Here is a 24,972-nt window from a genome sequence, read left to right as displayed (position 1 = left end):
GATCTCAATAGCGGAATTGAAAACGCTAGGGTGAAAGTAGCCTAAGTTTTGTGTTGATAGACAGGAGGCTTCTCGCTTTGTGAGCAGAACAATTTCTACAAATTTATTGATCAGAGTGCAACAATGGTCTGCTCCCCCCACCCCTCTCAACAGGCTCTCCCTCCTCAAGCAGTCTGTGCACCTAAACAGAGATCTATGACTGCTCGGAGCTGCCATAGATTTCTGGCTTCATTAGAGTCAGAAAACTGGCGAAAATGAACATAAATTTGTTGTGGTGACTGGTCATGCCCCCCTCCCTGCCATTGTCACGCCCATTTTCCCCCCCAAAAAGACGCAGTTAAAAAGTTGCAAACAGATAGTTTTTGACTTTTTACTGCCACTTTTCAGGAACAAGGGAAATGATAAATCTCCATCTCTATTTACATCCAGTGGCACAACTAGAAATGACTGAGCCCCACAGCAAATTTATCAACAAGGTACCCCCCCAGTAACATCCCAGTAACATATGTATGATACAGTAGCATTTCATTCCTGTCTGGGACGGGTAATAACTGCTTTTTACTGCTAGGACTGGGGCATACTTTGTATTGCTATGTCTGCAGTTAGTTACTGATGACTGAGATGCTCTTGTCTCTATGGGAACACAGGTGGGGGATGTCATGTGACTGCTCCTCTGGACATGCTTGCTGCACTGCATGCTGGGGTATTTACTTTTACTTTGTAGCTGCTCCTCCCAAACAGCCTGCCTGAGGGAGCTCATCCAGGGAAGCATGTCATAGTGAACAGGTTGCAGAAATGATATATAGCCAGCACATGTCACATGATATAAATACTTCATAGTTTTGGTTATTGTCTGGGGCACTTTGGATTTTTGATACCTAGAATGGCCAGCCCCTTTAAACACTATCCATAGATAAGTATAGCTGAATGGCAGAAGGGCTCACTGTTGGGGTGTTATTAGTTTGCCTATAATAACAGCCATTTGAAAATATATACTGTAAACTTTTATTAAAATGAAATATTTGACCATCCAGCATCTCGAACAGAAAAAGAAAATCAATCTAAATCGAACCTAAAAGGCTTTTGGTCGCAGCAACTGTTCAGAGTTGTACCAAAGTCGTTAGCTATGTCAGAATTCAAAATATCTTAACAAACTGCTCACCAATCGATCGAAAGTAAGCTCTCATTAATGTGCTTTTCCTATCTTAGATTTTAACCCCTTCCCAACATATGTTATACTACTACGTCATAGTGGGAAGTGACTTCCCGCAAATTGGCGTAGCAGTACGTCATGATGATCGGGCAGGCCCAGGAGTAGTGCACGGCCAATCAATGTAAAAGCAGATGTCGGAGGATTTACCACTTATATTCCGAAAATTGGCTTCTACCTCACAGTTTTGTTTTTTTGCCTTACTCTGGATCAATTTGCAGGATAACAGGCCGAACTAGATGGACAGATGTCTTTTTTCGGCCTTATAACTATGCTACTATGTTACTAATTATATTTAAAGGGAATGTGCAACCATTTTTTTTCTGCCAATAAAAAACAACAAAACATCTCCTTTTTTTTGTAATCAGTTTTTATTCTCAGATTTTTTTATTCCATTTCCTGAACATGATTATGGGGGCAGCCATCTTTGATGAGCTGTTCTTTACGTCGTTTAGAAAGCATTAAGAAAATTGCTTTACTGCAGCCACATAGGCCATAGACACAATGGGGGACCTCATTGACTTCTATGGGAGAGTTTTTCTTTACAAGGAAAGAATAGATAAGCTTTGACAATCACCTATTGTGACCCTCTTTTATTTGCACACAGAGGTGCTATCTGTCATTCTAATCCTGCTTTTAATGATAAGGAGATCACTGCAGTAAAGTGATCTGTACAGACTGAAACGTTTTATTAGGTTTAGTGGCCAGTGTGAAAATTGCAGGATTTATGGGTTTGGTTTAAATATAGTTATTGACATGGAAAATTAAAAATAACATAGTCAAAAATTCTTTAAAATTTGTTTAACATAAAACATAATTTAAACAATAGGTCATTTTATGATGACACATTACCTTTAATATGTTGAAGACCTTACTGGGCACTGCTATATTATTGACACACACCTCAATGCTGCATTGTATTTATGGACAGTGCTTTAGGATGTGTGTTCTGCCACTGCAGATCCTGATTTGTGTGTATAATATTATTAATTAGCCCAATCTCTAACAGTAATGATATTACTCGGCTGACTACACACCATTGCTGAAAAGTGAGCTGGGGAAGTCAGGAAATGTCAGTCTAGTGTGAATGACCTAGTGGTAAATGTCAAAACTGGAATATGTCAGGATTTTTTTTACATGGGTACATGGGATTTTTTTTAAAAATTTGATTTTGTGATGATACATTCTCTTTAAAAATTATAAATGTGATTGAGCATGCTCTGCATCGAAATTCATACATTTCTAGTAGATTTCGAGACATGAAGCATTAATGCTCATAGATTTATAAGTATAATTAAGAACACCATAACAGGAGAACCATGCATTGTCTATATGGTTATTAATAGCAATGGATTCAAAAAGTAAAAACTGCATAAATAATAAAAGGATATTGCTATGTGGATGAGGGAGGTTAGAGGAGATATGCGCTGCTTCCAGAAATGTTAAAAGATAATCATATTAGATTTTATTTATTTTTAGTGCAAAGATTCTTTAGCTACATAAGTCTAGCATACATACATATATTTGCCTGATGACAGTAACAAAAAGTACAAACTGGGAAATAAATTGTAATAACTATAGGATTTATATTTTGGCGTTATTACAGTATACATTTGCAAATCTTGGTATTTTTATTTTTTATTTTGTGATGGATTGGTCCAATTAAACTTTGCTTTAGAAATTGTAATTTCTTTTTCATCTAAAATATCAAATGACACATTTTTGTATCAGTCATTAAGGGACCTTATTCTAGTGCCACATTTTAATGGCGCTCTAGAAAGACAGCTGCCTGGAAGGTTGTGCCTCTTCTGTTATAAAATAAATTTGCAGCATACAAAGAAAAGGTTCCACATGTATAGCTTGGAAGAAAGATGAGACAGATGGGATATGATAGAAACTTTTAAAAACATAAAGGGAATCAACAAGGTAAAAGAGGAGAGAATTTTTAAAAGAAAAAAAAACTGCTACAAAAGGACAAAGGTTTAAATTAGAGGGGCAAAGGTTTAAAAGTAATATCAGGAAGTATTACTTTACTGAGAGAGTAGTGGATGCAGGGAATAGCCTTCCTGCAGAAGTGGTAGCTCCAAATACAGAGAAGGAGTTTAAGCATGCATGGGATAGGCATAAGGCCATCCTTCATATAAGATAGGGCCAAGGGCTATTCATAGTATTCAGTATATTAGGCAGACTAGATGGGCCAAATGGTTCTTATCTGCCAACACATTCTATGTTTCTTTGTTTCTCTTTTAATAAAAGAAAAAATAAAGCAAAAAAAAAATAACGTATAGCCAAATGTCTGTGAATTCAGGCAGTCCGTAAAAAATGGGACCTTTGTTCAGCATCAGCAATATAAAATAGTTTTGTCAGTAACTTTTGAAACTGAAGATAATTTTTAGGCCTAATGCACACGACCGTTGGTCCGCATCCGAGACGCAGTTTTTGCGGCTCGAATGCGGACCCATTCACTTCAATGGGGCCGCAAAAGATGCGGACAGCACTCCGTGATATTTTGAAAGCTATGAAAAGAATGTTTTTGTTGTACAACCTCTTTAATGGAATATATTAACACATACTCTTCTTTGTAAGCTGTTTCTGTAGCGGTATCAACCGTTGGCGACGTCCTTCTCCCCTAGTAAGAGTGGCGCTGTAGAGTTGCTCCAGCGACTTCCAAGGCCGAGTTGTGATCCCCAGTATCTGTGCAGCTCTTACAAGAGCTAGTAGTAATATAGCTGTTCCCTACAACATGAGATGAGGCGGCGAGTTGACGGTAAGAAGATTCACCTTTATTGGTGCCAGACTTGGCCTTATATACAAGTCCCCATGCAAGGGGACCTCCCCTCTGGACCTAATGGGGAGCTGGGTGACAAACACACAGACCAATGGAAATAACCACACAATCCGGGACACTCCCACACAATGCCTCCCCTCTGCCTGGAAGATAATTAGGTCAGATACTGTATGTAACCCAATCATCTCCATACAGTAAAACCCCATTGTTTATAAAAACTCCCATACAGGACACACAATGCCTCCCCTCTGCCTGGGAGATAATTAGGTCAAAGCTGTATGTAACCCAATCATCTCAACAGACAGAGGGCTTCTGTTACAGTTTCATTTTCTAGTTGTAGTTGAGTCAGTAATTAACCAGATGAGTGGTTTTCAGTTCTTATTTCCCAAGGAGGAGTGGTCTTCATTGCTCTGATGCTATGTTGATTTTATAGTGTCAGCGCACTAAAGATCACTCCCCAGGGGAACAGCATCAATGTACAAAAGGTTGTAGGTTTAAAAGTTTGCACAGGTGACAGGTCACTTTAAAAACTCTAGGGGTCATTTAAGTCCGACGTTTTAGCTGGACTCTACATAACTTCGGCACATCCACTGCCAATCTAATTCTATGCCAGTTTCCCTGCTAGAGTAGATTTAGAACATATTCTATGCCTAAAACAGGCGTAGAAAATGATAAATGAGACGGGCCTGGGGGCTTGTCCCCTTCCCCACCAATCCCACACACCCTTTTTTAGACATGGCGTGACATGACCGGGCAAAAGTCGCAGATTGCAGCACAAATAACCTTTGCGCTGCAATCTGTGACAGATATCTGCCAGAAAACTGGTGTATATCAGTTATTAAATGACCCCCTATATTCTCCTATAGAAGCCACTTATCTAGAGAAGTATACCTCTATGTGTACGGAGTCTGATGGAGCAGGCCATGCTTTTTTTAAAATGTGAAAGTCGACAGTAAAAACTTCCGTACTTCCATATGAAAAATTGAGGCATGTGAAAGTACAGTAGAGGAGCTCAGTGGAAGCCTTATTCTGGCTCCTTACAAATCAGCATTTACCTGGAAAAGGAACTGGAAGTTACTCATGAATATTTACATTCTGATTGATTGCTCTTCAACTTTGAACATGAACGTCACATTATTTTAATTCTATGAATACAATATTGTGAACAGTTCTTTTAGGAATATTATAGAATTCCAGATTTAAGCCTTCCATTTTAAGTTGTATGCATATTTTTTTCCTTCTGAAGCTTTATAGATGTATTACAATTATAGCCTGTTTGATCTGAAAAAAAAAAACATCTTATGGATCTGTCTTTCATAATCATATGGGTGAAATTCCTCACATTCTTTTATATATGGATTCATGAGAAATGAGTTAAATGTCTTTGAAGTCTTTCTCCCTATGTTGAGCTTTTACTGAGTGCTCTTTAATCTTAAACTATTAACCAAGTATTTTGTGAACAATAATTCATAATTTAATTTTGTGACATCACGGCTGAAGAGCGAGCAGATCCAGGCTTATACTTCTCATGCCTGAATTTGTGTAAGTACCTCATTGTACTGGAATGTTCAAAGAAGAAATGTAAACAACTTAATTCTTTCCTCATCGCCACAAAACATCTGGCCAAGCTAAATTCTCAGCTCACTTTCATGCTCAGCTTTTATTTTTAAAGAAGAAACAACTACTCAACCTTCACAATGTAGATTTACATATTTTTTTTTTTACCTTGGATGACATAAAATAGTATTTTATTCCATGCATTATGCAGATATTGGCCTCTAGAAATATAAACAATGCAAACATTGTTATTACAGGGACACAAAATACAGAAAATGCACACAAAAATAAAAATGTACCTCAGCACGACCCCTTTATCACCTCCGGCTGATGAGTCAACTCAATGCTCCTCTGGGTTTCTGGGAAAAATATATTAAAATTAGCACATCTTACATCTGCTGGCATCAGATAGGCTTAGGTGACTTGAAAGCTAATTTGAATATCTTTACCAGAAACCCAGAGGAGCATTGCCTTGCTGCACTTCACACACATACTATGCATAATAAGAAATTATCATAATCATAATCTCTCTATCTTTCTTCAAAAATCTGAAATACATTTTTTTTTTAATTGGTTCATTTCTAATATATGTCATTGTATTGTAGTGAAAAGTCAGCCATGTTTACCCCTCCTCCTTATACTGCCTTGTGTCTGGGAGATAGACATCTAGCTGGAGCAGGAGTCTTCCTGCTGTGCCCTCTTTGTGGTAAGAGAGAAATGTCATTACCACATTTTTTTTTCTCGGGTCTATTAGAAAGGTACATTATGTAAACTGTAATGAATGTAATCTTTTTACTGGTGGCTGTATCATGTGAAAACACTCTATCTCTCCAACTGACATAGTGGGGAAAATTTATAAAAACTGGTGTAAAGAAAAAAATGGCTTAGTTGTACATACCAACCAATCGGATTCCACCTTTCATTTTCCAATGAAGGTCTACAAAATAAAAGGTAGAATCTGATTGGTTGAAAAATCTGCCCCAGTGTCTTATGTGTGAACATGAAGTCTGATTTTCTTTTTATTCATATGAGACCTATAATATGAGTTTCATATGAATGAGAAGAGAAACTGACATTGTGTCCACAGAGCAGACAATGAAGTTTAATATTTGAAATGCACACTTTTGGCACAATTTGAACCAAATAACTGCCAAACATAGTTTCCAGACCATTTCGTAATGTTTTAACGTTTTTCTCTACAAGGGAGAGTGGCTTAAGAGAAGGTTTGTGGCTTCAGATGAATAGACCACGAGTTAAATGTGATGCTGTGTGACAAAAAACATCAGTACATTTTTATGAGCATTTTAGGAGTAAACTAAGCCCACAATTAGGGGATGTAAATTTATAATAGAGAGTCCATAGGTATGAAGATTTATCACCCAGCATCAGCCACTATGATAAACCCAGTGCAATTTAAAACTAAGTCTATGCTGTCTTACTTTTAGACAGTATTAGTAAATTTCCCTTACTTTGGAAAACCAAAGTGTTAGTGACATGACAAAGCTGAAGACCAGAAGGGAGGGAATAACTCACAAATGCAGCTAGATTACCTTCACTACAATTTATATAATTTACTATGTTTTTGGAAAGTCTTCAGACCATTTCTTAACATTTTATAGGAAATAGTGTCTATAAAGTAATAACCTTCCAATTATCATTCAAAAGAGTTTTTCTTCACGGAGGAATAATAATACTAAGCTTCAAAAAAGCTGAATTTAGAACTAAGAGAACTAAGAGAGGCCATAGGCCTAACTAACTGAGACAAAGTCCTCAAAAATAAAAATACAGCCACAAAATTGAAAATTTTGAAAAGCATCCTAAAATCTAATTGTGAGAGGTACATACCTTATGGGAATAAAAGATTAAGGAACAAGAAGAAACCAATGTGGATAAATAGAACTGTAAAGAAAGCAATAAATGACAAAAAAAAAGCATTTAAATCACTAAAACAGGAGGGTAGCGAGGAAGTACGGAAAAACTATAAGGAAAAAAATAGAATACGTAAAAAACAAATAAAAGCAGCCAAACTAGAGACCAAGAGATTAATTGCCAAATAGAGCAGAACTAACCCTAAAATGTTCTTCAATTATATAAATGGTAAAAAGTATAAATCTGAAGGTGTCGGCCCTCTACAAAGTGATGAGGGGGAAGTTGCAGAGAGCAATAAGGAGAAATCAAAGCTATAAAAATGTGTTTCTCCACTGTATTCACTGAGGAAAACAAACTGTCAGATGAAATGCAGAATGTAAAAGTTCATTCCTCCTTAAAAGTGCCCTGTCTGACCCAGGAAGAAGTACTGCGGCCTCTTAAAAAGATTAAAATAGACAAATCCCCAGGATGGCATACATCCCTGTATCCTAAGAGAATTAAGTAATGTCCTAGCCAGACCCTTATTTATGCTATTTAAGGACTCTATACTGACAGGGAATGTCCCACAGGATTGGCGCATAGCAAATGTGGTGCCGATATTCAAAAAGGATCCAAAAACAGAGCCCGGAAAGTATAGGCCGGTAAGTTTAACATCTGTCATAGGAAAACTGTTTGAAAGTTTTCTAAGAGATGCTATCTCGGAGTACCTCAATTTAAAATAAGCAAATAACGCCATATCAGCATGGCTTCGTGAGGGATTGGTCATGTCAAACTAATTTAATCAGTTTCTATGAGGAGGTAAGTTCTAGACTTGACAGCGGCGAATCAATGGATGTCGTATATCTGGACTTCTCCAAAGTATTTGACACTGTACTGCATAAAAGGTTAGTATATAAAATGAGAAAACGTCTGTACGTGGGTAAGTAACTGGCTCAGTAACAGAAAACAGAGGGTGGTTATTAACGGTACAAACTCAGATTGGGTCACTGTCACTAGTGGAGTACCTCAGGGGTCAGTATTGGGCCCTATTCTCTTCAATATATTTATTAATGATCTTGTAGAAGGCTTGCACAGTAAAATATCAATTTTTGCAGATGACACTAAACTGTGTGTCACGAGTAGGAGGTCCCAGGAGAGACCACCGCGTCGTCAAGCAATTAACAAATGGAAATCAGGTACAGACACACAAGAGTTTATTGAACAAACAAAAACCAGGGAAGGCAGCATAGACAAAACATAAGCTCTATGTACCGTCAGCACAGTGGGAGCAAACCCCCACTGCACCACTGTCTAGTGATACTCCAGAGGGGCGTGACTAAGCAACTCCTGGTATTCACTAGGGCCCCAGATGGTAGGGTTAGACTTTGCAGCAGGACGTTGCCAGGGTCCACTCTGGAGCGTGAACTAGACAGTGACAGCAGGAACGAATGGACAACAGGTACCAGAAGGTACCAACGGCACATAGGCATACATAACAGACAGGCAAATACAAACAGGGCAACTAATAACACAAGCAGAGGTACATAGCAAGGAAACAGGAGTGACAATGAGCAGAGAAGGACTTGCTCCACCAGTGGTATACTGCGTGGCCTTGCGCATAGCACTCTGCAGCTAGGCGCACTGCAGCAAGGGCTTGCTGAACCGAGACATATGAATACACACAAGGTAACTAAAAATACAAGCAGGAGTTCACGCAAGGGAGCAGGAGTGGCAATGAGCAGAGAAGGACTTGCTCCACCAGTAGTAAACTGCATGGCCTTGCGCATGCCACTCTGCTGCAAAGAAAGGTGCAGCAAGGGCTTGCTGAACACAGACACATGAATACACACAAAGTAACTAAAACATAACTGGCAGAACAGATAACAGAAAGACAGGAAAGAGGATGGGAATGAACAAGTAGGAAACCCACAAAGCACAGACAGACAGACACGGATCCCATGGGTCAGCAGCATGGGAGAGTGAGTACAAACAAGGAGCAGGACAAGACAACACACACCAGGAGAGCTGACCCAGAACTGAGGAAACCTCAGCCTTATATACAGGTTCCATGGGTGCAGCAGAAAAGCCACACCCATGGAGCAGACAGAGGATTAACTCCAAATAGGCACACAGGGGAGTTAACCCATAAAGAACCACAAATAACACAGGAACGAAACTTTAGCGAGGAGCGCCGAACGAGCAAGGATGGAAGGTCACAGTCAGAGGTAACGACTGTGACACTGTGCAAAGTAATTAACATGGAAGTATGCTGCTATAGAGGGTTCTGGATAGATTGGAGGCTTGGGCAGAGAAATGGCAGATGAGGTTAAACACTGACAAATGTAAGGTTATGCACATAGGAAGGAATAATGTAAATCACCCGCACATACTAAATGGTAAAACACTGGGTAACTGTCATGGTCCCTCAGTTGACTGATGTCAGGAAAAGTCTCTACAGAAGTTAATTGTCGCGTTTGTTTGTGTTTGTTATATTCCCTGTTGTTTGTATCTGGGCCTGAGACAGAGACTTCCATTCGTCCATCTGGGGAGGAATGGGTTGTCTCTGGTCCTAACCTTTTCCAGGGCCTTATAGGGATATAAAGGCCTAGGTATACTGTATACTATCCTACCTTCAGGGTATATTCATATTGATAGATAGTTAGGGCCCGGATTAGGGTTGTCTAGGAGGTGACCTGTTTCTTCCCTAGGTTCCAGGCCCAGTTACTGTTCCCCTTCCCTTCTGTGTTCAGTGTGGAGTTTCCCCCTCACACTGATCGTGACAGTAACACTGACATGGAAAAGGACCTAGGAGTTTCAGTGAACAGCAGGTGCCAGGCAGCTGCTGCCAAGGCCAATAAGATAATGGATTGCATCAAAAGGGGCATAGATGCCCGTGATGAGAACATAGTCCTACCGCTTTACAAATTACTAGTCAGACCACACATGGAGTACTGTGTACAGTACTGGGCTCCTGTGAACAAGGCAGATATAGCAGAGCTGGAGAGGGTTCAGAGGAGGGCAACTAAAGTAATAACTGAAATGGGGGTACTACAGTACCCAGAAAGATTATTAAAATTGGGGTTATTCACTTTAGAAAAAAGACAACTGAGGGAGATCTAATAACTATGTATAAATATATCAGGGGTCAGTACAGAGATCACTCCCATCATCTATTTATCCCCAGGACTGTGACTGTGACAAAGGGACATCCTCTGCTTCTGGAGGAAAGAAGGTTTGTACACAAAAATAGAAGAGGATTCTTTACGGTAAGAGCAGTGAGATTATGGAGCTCTCTGCCTGAGGAGGTGGTGATGGTGAGTTCGCTAAAAGAGTTCAAGAGGGGCCTGGATGTATTTCTGGAGTGTAATAATATTATAAGCTTTAGCCACTAGAGATGGGTTGTTGATCCAGGGAGTTATTCTGATTGCCTGATTGGAGTCGGGAAATAATTTTTTTCCTCTTAAGTGGGGAAAATTAGCTTCTTCCTCAGTTTTTTTTTTTGCCTTCCTCTGGATCAACTTGCAGGATAACAGGCCGAACTGGATGGACAAATGTCTTTTTTCGGCCTGATATTCTATGTTACTATGGTATGTTGCGGCCTTGTGCTAAAATTAAAAAAAATATGTATTTTGTCCCCACATCATTCTGCACTTAATACCTCATAATGACAAAGTAAAAACAGAATGTTAAAAATCTTTGCTAAATTATTAAAAATCTAAAATATTGCATTGACATAAGTATTCAGATCCTTTACTCAGTACTTAGTTGAAGCACCTTTCGCAGCCATTACAGCATCCAGTTTTCTTGGCTATGATGTCACAAAATTTGCACAACTAGATTTAGGGATTTTCTGTCATTCTTCTCTGCAGATCCTCTCAAGCTGTGTCAGGTTGGATGGAGACTGTTGGTACAGAGCCATTTTCAGGTGTCTCCAGAGATGTTCGATTGGGTTCAGGTCAGAGTTCTGGCTGCGCCACTCAACAACATTCATAGAGTTGTCCTTAAGCCACTCCTGTGCTGTCTTTGTTATGTGCTCAGGGTCATTGTCTTTTTGGAAGGTGACTTTTGGCCCAGTCTGACTTCCAGAGCACTCTGGATCAGGTTTTCATTAAAAATATATCTGTACTTTGCTCCTTTAAACTTCCCCTCAAACCGGACCAGTCCCAGCTGTTAAAAAAAAAAACCACAGCATGATGTCCACGCCACAATGCTTCATGTAGGGATACTATTGGGCAGGTGAAGAGAAGTGCCTGTTTTCTTCCAGACATGATGCTTAGAATTGAGACCAAACAGTTGGTTTTATCATACCAGGGAATCTTTTTTCTTACAGTCTGAGAGCCCCTTAGATGATTTTTTGCAAACTCCAGGGGGGCTTCATCTACTTTTACCGAGGGGAAGCTTTTTTTCTGCCTATAAAGTCAGATTTGTGGAGTGGTGCAGTGATAGTTTATCTTCTGGAAGTTTCTTCCATCTGCACACAGGATCTTTTGAGCCAAGCCAGAGTGACCATTGGGTTCTTGGTCTCCTCTCTTACCAAGGCAGTTCTCCACTTATTAGTTTTCTGGGGTGACCAGCTCTAGGAAGAGTCCTGGTTATACCAAACTTCTTTGATTTAAGGATTATGGAGGCCATTGTGCTCTTAAGAACTTTCAGTGCAGGATAATATTTTTTGCTTCCATGCAATCCTGTCTCTGAGCTCTACAGACAGTTCTTATCTCCTCATGGGTTGTTTTCTGCTCTGATATGCCATGTCAGCTGTGAGACTATTATAGACAAGGTGTGTCTTTCCAAATCATGTCCAAACAGCTGAATTTACCACAGGTGGACTCCAATCAAGGTACAGAAACATCTCAAAGATTTTCTATAGAAATAGAAGGCCCCCACATCAAAATTTCAAAAGTCATAGCAAAGGGTATGAATACGTATGTCCATGTAAAATTTTAGTTTGTCCTTTTTAAAAAAAATTGCTAAAATTTCGAACAATTTGTTTTCACTTTCTCATTATAGGGTATTGAGTGCAGATTGATGGGGGGAAACTATATTTAGAAAAAAAAAAATGACTACAAGGCCACAACATACGTAACAATGTGAAAAGTGAAAGGGTCAAAAGACTTTCCAACTGCACTGTACCTTTTTAACGGCCAGAAAATCAAACATTTTTTGTGAAAGTGCTTCTTTAAGCTGCACATTTACTATGCTCCAGCTGAACATAGAAGAGATCAGTAGATGATTAACCTCTATGTTCTCTGCAGGAATTGTACCAGAATGGTGTATCAAGATCATGCAGAAATATGCTGCAGACTGACAAACCGTGAGAACAACTATATTTTTTGGGTTCACCTTTATGATTCATATCTAGGTTTAGTGTTCCTTTAAATATTATTTTCATTATAAATGTCTTGTTTCTGCGCACATATATTTATTTTCCGGTGATAAAACTGCTTAATGAAAAAGGCAGTCAGAAAACCAGTCACTGCGATAGAGCTATTTTAAAGGGGTACAAGGGTTCCCCATTGAAAAGCTAAGTACAAAGTGCACCTCTGTTGGCATCCATCTCTCCATAGTTTTATGGGTTTTGTTTTTACAAAGTTCCCTATGTGGTAAAACTAACCTGTTACCTTCATTCTGTGGGCCAGTACAATTACTGTAATACCACATTTATATAGTCTTTCTTGTGTTTTAATACACTACTCAACACTGAAATTGCAACATCAAGAAGAATAAATCATAGCCTTATGGAAATCGCAGGATCGATAGACATATTAATAATATGCAAATTATACAAAATTGGAAAAAAAAATAGTAAAACATCTCAAACATTTATTGAGTACTGAGTATGAGCGCCATCCTCAGAAATACACTTACAGTACTTACACCTTAGTATGGTATCAATGAGGTTAATAATGGTTGTCTGAGGAAAGTTCTGCCATGCTGAATGCTCTAGGACACGCAAATCATAAAGATCCACTGGTGGGAGCTACCTCCACTGCTGACTAATAATTCCCCAGATGTGCATGGCATACCAGAAATGCTGCAGGCCATGGTAGCACATTTATGGTAAAGGAAATTCTGGTCAGGCGCAAAATCACTGGTTCAAGTCAGTCTCTGAAGGTGAATCTTCTTTTATTTGCATAACAAACGTATATACACAGAACAACGCGTTTCGGGGCTCAAATTGTCCCCTTCATCAGGTTCATAGATAATCACAATGACTAGTAATAATCTCAGGTTTATATACATGTTAAAAAACCACCAAAAACGAATGACCTGGGGGCTTCCCTTAGGTAGGAGGGGCTAGCCCCAGGTATCATAGCATATAATGAAAAACAACCATTTATAGTCTTCAAAATGCATGTGGTTATATATTAAATTAGGTTTGTTCATAAATTCATTAAAACAATGGGGTAAATGTGTAAATCTAATAAAAGAAAAATCCGGCTAGAAGAGAAAGGTCACGTGACCGCCTCACTGCGGTCACGTGATTGGGGCGGGCCGGCTCGTGGGTTCACAGAGCGCTAGCGCATGCGCTCTGTAACCCTGTCTTCTCTCTAGAGGCAGCCCGGTCATGTGATCGCCGACCTTGAGATCACATGACTGGTCTTCCTGGCAACAATGCCGCTTATGTGCGTCTGAGCGGAGCGCACTGACTACGGCTGGGGGCCATTAGCTGTAATTAGCGTAATACAATGGTAGTGTGAAAAAGATGTTTATCTATATATTGCTGTTATTAGGGCAATTTAGAAAGGGTTACTTAATAACTCATATTTATCTATATGTCGCCGTTATTAGGGCAATTAAGAAGGGGCTTCTTGGAGATGCATGCCTGTAAAAATATATATATAAAAGTATACAGCAATCAGTGGCCGGCGCACATATATGAATATTGGATCTAAATAGACAAATAAAACAGTTTAAAAGTACTTGTGGAGATAAAACATTACTGTGGGGGTAATAGTACAATCACATAATATAGGAATAAAATATACATATATACATAAAAGAATATATATATAAAATATGTACAATATATAAAAAATATATTTATAAATCACATATAAATATTGTAGAAATATTATGACGATGAAAATATTGAGGTTATTACTAAATGTACATATGGAAAAAGGGGTAATAAATACATAAAATATCAAATATTCATTCTATCAAGACTTAAAAGTGTTAGATTCTATAAATTAATCTCAAATGCTTCGTTAAGACCATAGGGGTTCAAACTATTAAATTTAAAAATCCAGTACATTTCTCTACGTCTAATGTACTGGATATCCTTATATAAGTGACTTGGGATTTATTAAATTGGGGTCACATTAAACCCAGCTGAACTCCCCTCATGGTGTTCTGTCGCATGTCTAGATACACTGCGTTTCAGATATTTTTTATGTTTGTTAAGTGCAGGGCCGCTGATAGAAATCATGGGGCCCCGTACAGCATACATGACGGGGCCCCCTTCAGCTCCACCCCCTGATCTCTCCTTCAGCCACACCCCTGGCCCCGCCCTTGGCCCCTCCCCAGACGCCGCCTTGAAACAACATGCAGATTTGTCTACAAGTGATATTTATGGCGCTGGGGGGTCGTCTGTGAATGGCGCTGTTATGGAGGGGATCTGTGAATGGCACTGTTATGGAGGGGATCTGTGAATGGCACTTTTATGGAGGGGATCTGTGGATGGCACTGTTATGGAGGGGATCTGTGGATGGCACTGTTATGGAGGGGATCTGTGGATGGCACTGTTATGGAGGGGATCTGTGGATGGCACTGTTATGGAGGGGATCTGTGGATGGCACTGTTATGGAGAGGATCTGTGGATGGCACTGTTATGGAGGGGATCTGTGGATGGCACTGTTATGGGGGGATCTGTGGATGGCACTGTTATGGGGGGATCTGTGGATGGCACTGTTATAGAGGGGGATCTGTGGATGACACATACCGTATATAGCATCTTATGCTATGTGTCATCCACAGATACCCCTCCATAACAGTGCCATTCACAGATACCCTCCATAACAGTGCCATCCACAGATCCCCCCCATAACAGTCATCCACAGATCCCCCCATAACAGTGTCATCCACAGATCCCCCCCATAACAGTGTCATCCACAGATCCCCCTCCATAATGGTGCCATCCACAGATCCCCCCCATAAGTGTCATCCACAGACCCCCCGGCCCCCCCCATAAGTGTCATCCACATGACAGACCCCCCCCCCCATAACAGTGCCATCCACGGATCCCCCGCCCTCCCTATAACAGTGCCGTCATGACGTCATCCATATAGACCCCCCCCCGCCACTCACAGTAATATACATTAATAAATCGGTGCAGCCGTGCAGGCTGCAGACAGTAACTTTAATTTTAGCACAGGCACAGCGCTCATCTCTTTACTAAAATACTACCTTACATTCAGCTCCTGCCTCCTCCCTCCACCCTCCAGTAACAAGTGCGGGCGGCAGCGCTCACTCACTGACGTCACGCGCCTGCGCCGCCTAGTGGGAGGAGCAGGCGTGTGACGTCAGTGAGTGAGCGCCGCCCCCACACTGCCTGCTGTTACTGGAGCCAGCCCACTGACAGCAAAAAAATTAAAATGGCTCGGGAGTCGGCAGCCCGGGCCCCCCTGCCAGCCGGGCCCGGTACAACTGGGCCAGCTGTACTGGCCTATCAGCGGCCCTGGTTAAGTGTATTCCACAATGTTTGAATCGTGCGCCCCACATACTGTAAATGGCACGGACATTCCAAAAGGTATATAACATGATTGGATTCGCAGTTCAAACTGCTCAAAATAGGGAAGGACTCTCCACTCACTCAGCTATTGAAGGTGGATTTCTGACATTTACTTGAGCAGCATAAGCATCTTTTGTGTCCGCACCTTGAACTGCCTTTGGGGGTAGTGGTACCATGATTCTCAGTGTGATGTTCAACTGGATTTAGTTTACTAGGTGCGAGAATATTTTTTAAGGTACGCGCTCTTCTGTATGTAAGATTCAGGAGTTTAGGAATAATCTGATTTAGAATGGGGTCTCTTCTTAAGATATGCCAGTGATTTTTTAACATCGCTTTTATGGATATATGATTTTGATTGTAAGTAGTGATGAAATTGCAACCGTATTTATCGCTATTGTCATCTTTTTCTTTTTAGATACAGGAATCAGACATTCATCTTGAGTGAGTTTGGCGGCTTTCGTTCTTGCACCAGAAATAATATTAGACGGAGAGCCTTTTTGGCTGAACCTAGAGGCCAGAACATCACACTGTTGGGCGAAATCAACTTCAAGAGTACAGTTTCATCTTAATCTTTTGAACTGACTGAAAGGAATGTTTGACTTCCATAATGTGTACTCTTAAAGTCCAGGTAGCTGTTACTGTCAACCTTTTTGAAAAATGTACGTGTGTTTATTTTATTATCCTGAATAAAGATTTCTAGATCCTAAAACTCGATTTTGATGTTATCATATATTCCAGTAAAGGAGATTCCCCAATCGTTGGTATTAAGATGTGAAATAAAACTATCAATAGATGATGAATCCCTATTCCAAATATAAATAAAATCATCAATATACCTGCGAAAAAAAATAATATTGTTGTTCGCCCAAAAACTTGAATGGTAGATAAACTCCTCCTCAAATGCCCCCATAAATAAATTCGCGAAACTGAGCGCAAAACGCGTCCCCATTGCGGTCCCTCGCATCTGCTTGTAAATATCATTTTGGAACATGAACACATTGTGCGTGAGTATGAATTCAATGCCCTTCATGATAAACGTCTTTTGGATAGCAGGCATTTCATGATCATTATCTAAGAAACTCAATGTACACTTCATACCTAAGTCATGAGAGATATTTGAATATAGTGACGAAATGTCTGGAGTCACCCAATGGTAGCTATCTTGCCACACCATATCTTTCAATAGGGTGATAAGAGATGCAGAGTCCTTAAGATGGGATTTCAGGTTGAGGATGTGTCTCTGTAGATAGATATCGATATAGTGTGATAGGTTCCGGGTAAGAGAGGAGACCCCTGATATTATGGGTCTACCTGGCGGATTTTGGATATCTTTATGGATCTTAGGGAGGTGATAGAAAGTAGCTAATGTGGACTCCTTCACCATAATATATTCTTTCTCCTTCTTATTCAAAAAGAGATCTGCTGATTTGACTAATGCTTGAAACTCTTCTCTGTGTACTATGGAGGGGTCACAGTCAAGGGGTAGATAGTATTTTCTATTAGATAGAATGTTTAGAGCTTCCTTGACATAATCTTCTTGATTCTGGATGACAATTCCCCCCCCCCCCCTTTATCGGCATTCCTAATGACTATCTTCTCTGATTGTTTCATATTATGCCTTATTTCTGGTTCATAGTTAATTGCCCTAAAATCATTGGAGACAACAGAGTGGATTGGGTAAAAGGTCGATGGCGGTTTTAAACCTGAAGTTATAGCTACAATCTGTTTCTTATCGGGGGATGTAGTATTTATCTCTTTCTTAGGCCCAATATTAGAATTTTCCTGGATTTTAAAATGCCTTTTAAGGGTAAGCTTCTTGATATACCGGTTAAGATCGAGAAAGAGATCAAATTCTTTAATTTTACTAGTGGGACAAAAAGAGAGTCCTTTGGACAATACTGCAATCTCATTTGGTGTCAATACATGAGTGGACAGGTTAAAAATCCCATTGACAGTCAGACAGTCCATATCGTTGCATCATTAATATGGACTTGCATTTTATATGTCATTTACTTATCGGTATAACTTTTGGCCTGGTTTGATTATTGAGGCATTGTTGCACTAAAATTGACTGAAGGTTATATACCTGAATATATGGTGTGGTATACTTCAGTTTGGCCATAGTGTACTAGCAGGAGATGTGAGGGGGTCTATGGGTCTCCTACAATAATATTGAGACCTGCTCCATTCATTTACTTATTCATTATCTTCTTGCTAATATTAACTGTCTGGATCATTGTATCAAATTGATTGACCAGCACTTTCTAGCTATTGGCCTTTTTTATTACATGTTTCTAGATTTCTCGGAATATCTCTATAGAGAAATATATAAAATATATGAAAAAGAAAATAAATTTATATATGTTTAATAATAATTGTAGTATTTCACGGTGATAGGTACTGTTTGTCAAATATGTCCCCTGATGAGCCTGACACCAACCAGGCGAAACGCGTAGGGACGCTATTGGACAAGTGACTGTTTTGACTTATTATTTTTGTATATCACATTTGGTAATTGGGTGTCGTTATCACCTATTTTTGGTATCTTTATACATTTATTATTTTCTTTGGTGTAGATTAGCCCAGGCCTTCACTCAGGGTTCCCTACTAGATAGTAATATTTCCCGTTCCAGGGTCTATTAGGGACACCAGGAGGCACGATAGACGGGATCGCCCCTATCGGGGCGGCTATTCCATAATTAGGCAGGGCTACTACAATAGGGCTAGGACTAGGGCTACTGCCCCTAGCAGGTTTATTAACATCTACTAACCGGATTACTAACATTGCACTAGTTAACATCTTACCTGCCCCGAGGTTATTATTTTCTTTTCTTTTTCATCATTTACTATCTACCATATATGAAGGGTGTATTGATCTTATTATACGTTAATATTAAAAGTTATATTTTAGAATGATGATACTACTGTGAATTCTTAAAAATCCCATTGGAAAGGGGCGATGCAATTCGGTTGGGAATCAGTGCTGGTTGCGAGAGGTTGGAATCCTTCTTTTTGCGTTTGCCTGCTCTGCAACCTCTCCTTGGTTTTTTCTTTGTACTGATTTGTGGCCTAGTGGGTGAAAAAAATTCGCTATATTGGTGGTTTTTGGACTTTTTGGAATGGAATAGATGGCTGTAGGGTGAATCAGAGGGGGAAGATCTAAAAAAGAAACTATAGATATAGAAGGACCAGCTATAGATAATTCTACGACTGGTGTAGCATTGCGATGATTAGGGTTGGTGACATCTGGGGTCGTGGAAAAAGCACTGACATGTGTGTTGTAGTCATCTTGTGAGGGGACTGAGTCAACCAGCGAGGGGACCGATTGGGGGGTGAGTGGTGGAGATGTGCTCACATGGATGGTAAGGAGAGAATCAATCTCTAAATCAGAGGAAACAGAAGGAGTAGGGGAGCTAGATATAACTGAAACATTTGGATCCGGATAAATGGAAAACTCAGTTGGGGGTAAATTGAGTGGGCCACATGTGTTGAGTATTTCAGTGGAAAAAATTGAAGACGGAGACGTAAGTGTTAGTGTGGTAATAGTAGTAGGAGGGGCCGATACTCTACCAGGAGTGAGTATGGGCGTCTGAAACGCAGAGACAGGGGATTCTTGGATAGGTGTGTCCTTATATATTGTATTGTTGCAAACAGATCTACCACTAGGCGTATGATAGACATTACTAGAAATTGTTGATCAGGATCTATTATCAGCTAGTATTCTTTTGTGTACAGGTGTATAATGTTCCTGTGATCCTTGATGGTTATTGGATCTATTTGGATAAGAGTGTGATGTTTAGTGGTTATTGAGTCTATTTTGATTGGAATATGACACCCAGGGTTTACGAAATGTTTTGTATTTATGATCATGTTTGTGAGGAAAGGGAGGCTGTGTGTGAGCTCCACTGTAACTGTGGGGATGCGTGACTGGATTGTATTGGTGTTCCCTGCTGTGCTGGCCTCTGGGGTGATATTACCTGGGTGTGCACGTTTCTGCCAATACTTGATGTTATTAGTGGCAAAATCCTGTCTGTCTCTGGTGAGTTTATTACTTTTTTTGTATAGTGTGTCCTTTTTGACTGATAGAATCCTAGATGTAGTGAGCCGGTCGAATTTAGTAAAGGCAGTGTGAGATTTATATTTGGATATTTCATTGTGGCATTCTAAAATCTTCCTACCACATTCCAAGTATAGTGACCGCCTTTTGTCTATTAATCTAATCATAAGTCCTTTTGCACATTCAAGTAAATAATTGTCCCATTCTTTGCAAAAGTCAACATCCTCCTTAACCCCTTAAGGACTCAGCCCTATTTCACCTTAAGGACTTGGCCATTTTTTGCAAATCTGACCAGTGTCACTTTAAGTGCTGATAACTTTAAAACGCTTTGACTTATCCAGGCCATTCTGAGATTGTTTTTTCGTCACATATTGTACTTCATGACACTGGTAAAATAAAGTAAAAAAAAAAATTATTTATAAAAAAATATGAAATTTACCAAAAATTTGTAAAAAATAGCAAATTTCTAAGTTTCAATTTCTCTACTTCTATAATACATAGTAATACCTCCAAAAATAGTTATTACTTTACATTCTCCATATGTCTACTTCATGTTTGGATCAATTTGGGAATGATATTTTATTTATTTTTGGGGGATGTTACAAGGCTTAGAAGTTTAGAAGAAAATCTTGCGATTTTTCAGAAATTTTCAAAAACCCACTTTTTAGGGACCAGTTCAGGTCTGAAGTCACTTTGTGAGGCTTACATAATATTACATAATAGAAACCACCCAAAAATGACCCCATTCTAGAAACTACACCCCTCAAGGTATTCAAAACTGATTTTACAAACTTTGTTAACCCTTTAGGTGTTGCACAAGAGTTATTGGCAAATGGAGATGAAATTTGAGAATTAAAATTTTTGGGCAAATTTTCCATTTTAATCCCTTTTTTCCAGTAACAAAGTAAGGGTTAACAGCCAAACAAAATGGTTTATTTATTGCCCCGATTCTGTAGTTTGCAGAAACACCCCATATGTGGCCGCAAACTACTGTACGGGCACACAGTAGAGCGTAGAGGGAAAGGTGCGCCGTATGGTTTTTGGAAGGCAGATTTTGCTGGACAGTTCTTTTTGACACCATGTCCCATTTGAAGCCACCCTGATGCACCCCTAGAGTAGAAACTCCATAAAAGTGACCCCATCTAAGAAACTACACCCCTCAACGTATTCAAAACAGATTTTACAAACTCTGTTAACCCTTTAGGTGTTGCACAAGATTTAATGGAAAATAGAGATACAATTTCAAAATTTCACTTTTTTGGCAGATTTTCCATTTTAATATGTTTTTTCCAGTTACAAAGCAAGGGTTAACAGCCAAACAAAACTCATTATTTATGGGCCTGATACTGTAGTTTACATAAACACCCCGTATGTGGTCGTAAACTGCTGTACGGGCACACGGCAGGGCGCAGAAGGAAAGGAATGCCATACGCTTTTTGGAAGGCAGATTTTGCTAGATAGTTTTTTTGGACACCATGTCTCATTTGAAGCCCCCCTGATGCACCCCTAGAGTAGAAACTCCAAAAAAGTGACCCCATTTTAGAAACTACGGGATAGTTTTGTTGGTACTAGTTTAGGGTACATATGATTTTAGGTTGCTCTATATTACACTTTTTGTGAGGCAAGGTAACAAGAAATAGCTTTTTTGGCACCGTTTTTTTTTGTTGCTATTTACAACATTTATCTGACAGGTTAGATCATGTGGTATTTTTATAGAGCAGGTTGTCACGGACGCGGCAATACCTAATATGTATACAATTTTTTTTTATTTATGTAGGTTTTACACAATGATTTCATTTTTGAAACAAAAAAAATCATGTTTTAGTGTCTCCATAGTCTGAGAGCCATAGTTTTTTCAGTTTTTGGGCGATTATCTTAGGTAGGGTCTCATTTTTTGTAGGATGAGATGATTAACACTATGTTGGGGTGCATATGACTTTTTGATTGCTTGCTATTACACTTTTTGTGACGTAAGATGACAAAAAATGGCTTTTTTTACACCGTTTTTTTTTTTTTTTTTTTACAGTGTTCATCTGAGGGGTTAGGTCATGTGATATTTTTATAGAGCTGGTCGATACGGACGCTGAGATACCTAATATGTATACATTTTTTTTATTTATGTAAGTTTTACACAATGATTTAATTTTTGAAACAAAAAAAATCATGTTTTAGTGTTTCCATAGACTAAGAGCCATAGTTTTTTCAGTTTTTGGGCGATTATCTTGGGTAGGGTATGATTTTTGCGGGATGAGATGACGGTTTGATTGGTACTATTTTGGCGTACATGCGACTTTTTTGATCACTTTTATTACCTTTTTTGGGAAGTAAGGTGGGCAAAATTTCAATTTCCTCATAGTTTTTTTTACATTTTTTTGACCCAGACCCACTTAGTTCTTGAAGATCCAGTGGGTCTGATGTCTGTATAATACAGTACAGTACAGTATTTTACTTACACTTTGTCTGAACAAATCGATGCCTTTAGCACAGATCTGTTCAGCACCATGGACAGCAGGATGCCTGAGAAGGTGTCCTGTTGCCATGGGAACCTTCCCCGTCTGCTCAGTTGTGGCCACAACTGAGCAGACGGGGAAGGGTAAGGAGGGGGGCTCCCTCCCTCTGTGACCCCATCCTGTCGAGGGGCTGCAAAGGCACAGCAGCCCCTGAAGGGAGAGGGAGGGAGCCCCCTCTTACTATTAACCTTTTCCATTAAGCGGTCCATACAGACCGCGGTATGAAAAGGGTTAAACGGCTGACATCATAGCACAGATTTCAGCCGTTTATACCAGAGTGTCAGCAATGTGCTGACACTCTGGTATAACCACTGGACGCCAATGAATATGCAAGAGGAAGCGGGCGGGGGATCTCGATCCTGCCTGCCGCACCACCCGCCTCCCGCACCGCCCGCACCGCCTGCAACCCCCCCCCCCTGCACCACCCGCCGGCATAAAATCATTCAGGGGGGCAGGGGGGTGAAAAAAACGTTATTTGTGGCATTTTAAAGTTTGATGACCGCGGGGATCAGAATCTGCAGAAAGCGCAGCTAACCGCAGGTCTGAATTGACCTGCGGTTTGCTGCGATCGCCGATACGGGGGGGTCATATGACCCCCCCGGCGTTGTGACAGGATGCCCGCTGAATGATTTCAGCGGGCATCCTGTTCCGATTAACTCCCGCAGCGCCGCAATCTCGTTTTAAACTCATGACCTACCGGTACGTCATGGGTCCTTAAGGACTCGGGAAACATGCCGTACCGGTACGTCATGCGTCCCTAAGGGGTTAAAAGAATTCCCAAAATGTAGTCTCAAGCCACAAGGGACAATTTGTTCTTCTAAATAGATCTCAAGAAAATTGGCGTCTAATTGATGTTGTATTTCGTCCGACATAAGTTTTTCCAGGTCATGAAATAGAGTTAGTAAAGTTTTTTCATCAATACTTGCGTTTGTTTCCTGGTTCATATTGACGTGATGTTTGGTGGTGTTTCTTGTGCATTGAATAATCAAGCGTTCCCGCTGTTCCATTTTATTCAGAGCATACTCCATTGTGCTCCTTGCAGATTGGCCTATGTGCTGCACCTCAGGTCTGGATGATCCAGTAGTAGTCTTAAAAACCACGGGCGAATCTAATTTTTTTTGTTTCTATAGGGGAATAGAGAAGGTGGGGGCGCACAATAGGGTAGTACATTCAAAGCAAAGTAAATTGATTGAAAAGATAAAGGTGCTCACCTTTTAGGGTTGTGCTAATAATAGACACAACTCTATTGTAGACTTGTAGATACAGGGAGTGCAGAATTATTAGGCAAGTTGTATTTTTGAGGATTAATTTTATTATTGAACAACAACCATGTTCTCAATGAACCCAAAAAACTCATTAATATCAAAGCTGAATATTTTTGGAAGTAGTTTTTAGTTTGTTTTTAGTTTTAGCTATTTTAGGGGGATATCTGTGTGTGCAGGTGACTATTACTGTGCATAATTATTAGGCAACTTAACAAAAAACAAATATATACCCATTTCAATTATTTATTTTTACCAGTGAAACCAATATAACATCTCAACATTCACAAATATACATTTCTGACATTCAAAAACAAAACAAAAACAAATCAGTGACCAATATAGCCACCTTTCTTTGCAAGGACACTCAAAAGCCTGCCATCCATGGATTCTGTCAGTGTTTTGATCTGTTCACCATCAACATTGCGTGCAGCAGCAACCACAGCCTCCCAGACACTGTTCAGAGAGGTGTACTGTTTTCCCTCCTTGTAAATCTCACATTTGATGATGGACCACAGGTTCTCAATGGGGTTCAGATCAGGTGAACAAGGAGGCCATGTCATTAGATTTTCTTCTTTTATACCCTTTCTTGCCAGCCACGCTGTGGAGTACTTGGACGCGTGTGATGGAGCATTGTCCTGCATGAAAATCATGTTTTTCTTGAAGGATGCAGACTTCTTCCTGTACCACTGCTTGAAGAAGGTGTCTTCCAGAAACTGGCAGTAGGACTGGGAGTTGAGTTTGACTCCATCCTCAACCTGAAAAGGCCCCAAAAGCTCATCTTTGATGATACCAGCCCAAACCAGTACTCCACCTCCACCTTGCTGGCGTCTGAGTCGGACTGGAGCTCTCTGCCCTTTACCAATCCAGCCACGGGCCCATCCATCTGGCCCATCAAGACTCACTCTCATTTCATCAGTCCATAAAACCTTAGAAAAATCAGTCTTGAGATATTTCTTGGCCCAGTCTTGACGTTTCAGCTTGTGTGTCTTGTTCAGTGGTGGTCGTC

At 40.0% G+C, this 24,972-nt stretch overlaps 1 long non-coding RNA gene across 1 annotated transcript in view; it reads left to right on the top strand.

The window, feature by feature from the left end:
* LOC121005359 overlaps positions 1-16,693 on the top strand; it is a 62,585-nt gene extending 45,892 nt beyond the window's left edge. The window contains exons 2-4 of the long non-coding RNA XR_005779926.1: positions 6,161-6,261; positions 12,656-12,714; positions 16,550-16,693. This is a non-coding gene — a long non-coding RNA (uncharacterized LOC121005359). The remainder of the gene's footprint in view (positions 1-6,160; positions 6,262-12,655; positions 12,715-16,549) is intronic.
* The last annotated feature ends 8,279 nt before the right edge of the window (positions 16,694-24,972 follow it).

The sequence above is a fragment of the Bufo bufo genome, chromosome 6 (assembly GCF_905171765.1).
Source record: "Bufo bufo chromosome 6, aBufBuf1.1, whole genome shotgun sequence".
Taxonomy (NCBI): Eukaryota; Metazoa; Chordata; class Amphibia; order Anura; family Bufonidae; genus Bufo; species Bufo bufo.
The sequence above is the reverse complement of the archived record's forward strand: the minus strand, read 5'-3'. Positions and strand labels throughout refer to the sequence as shown.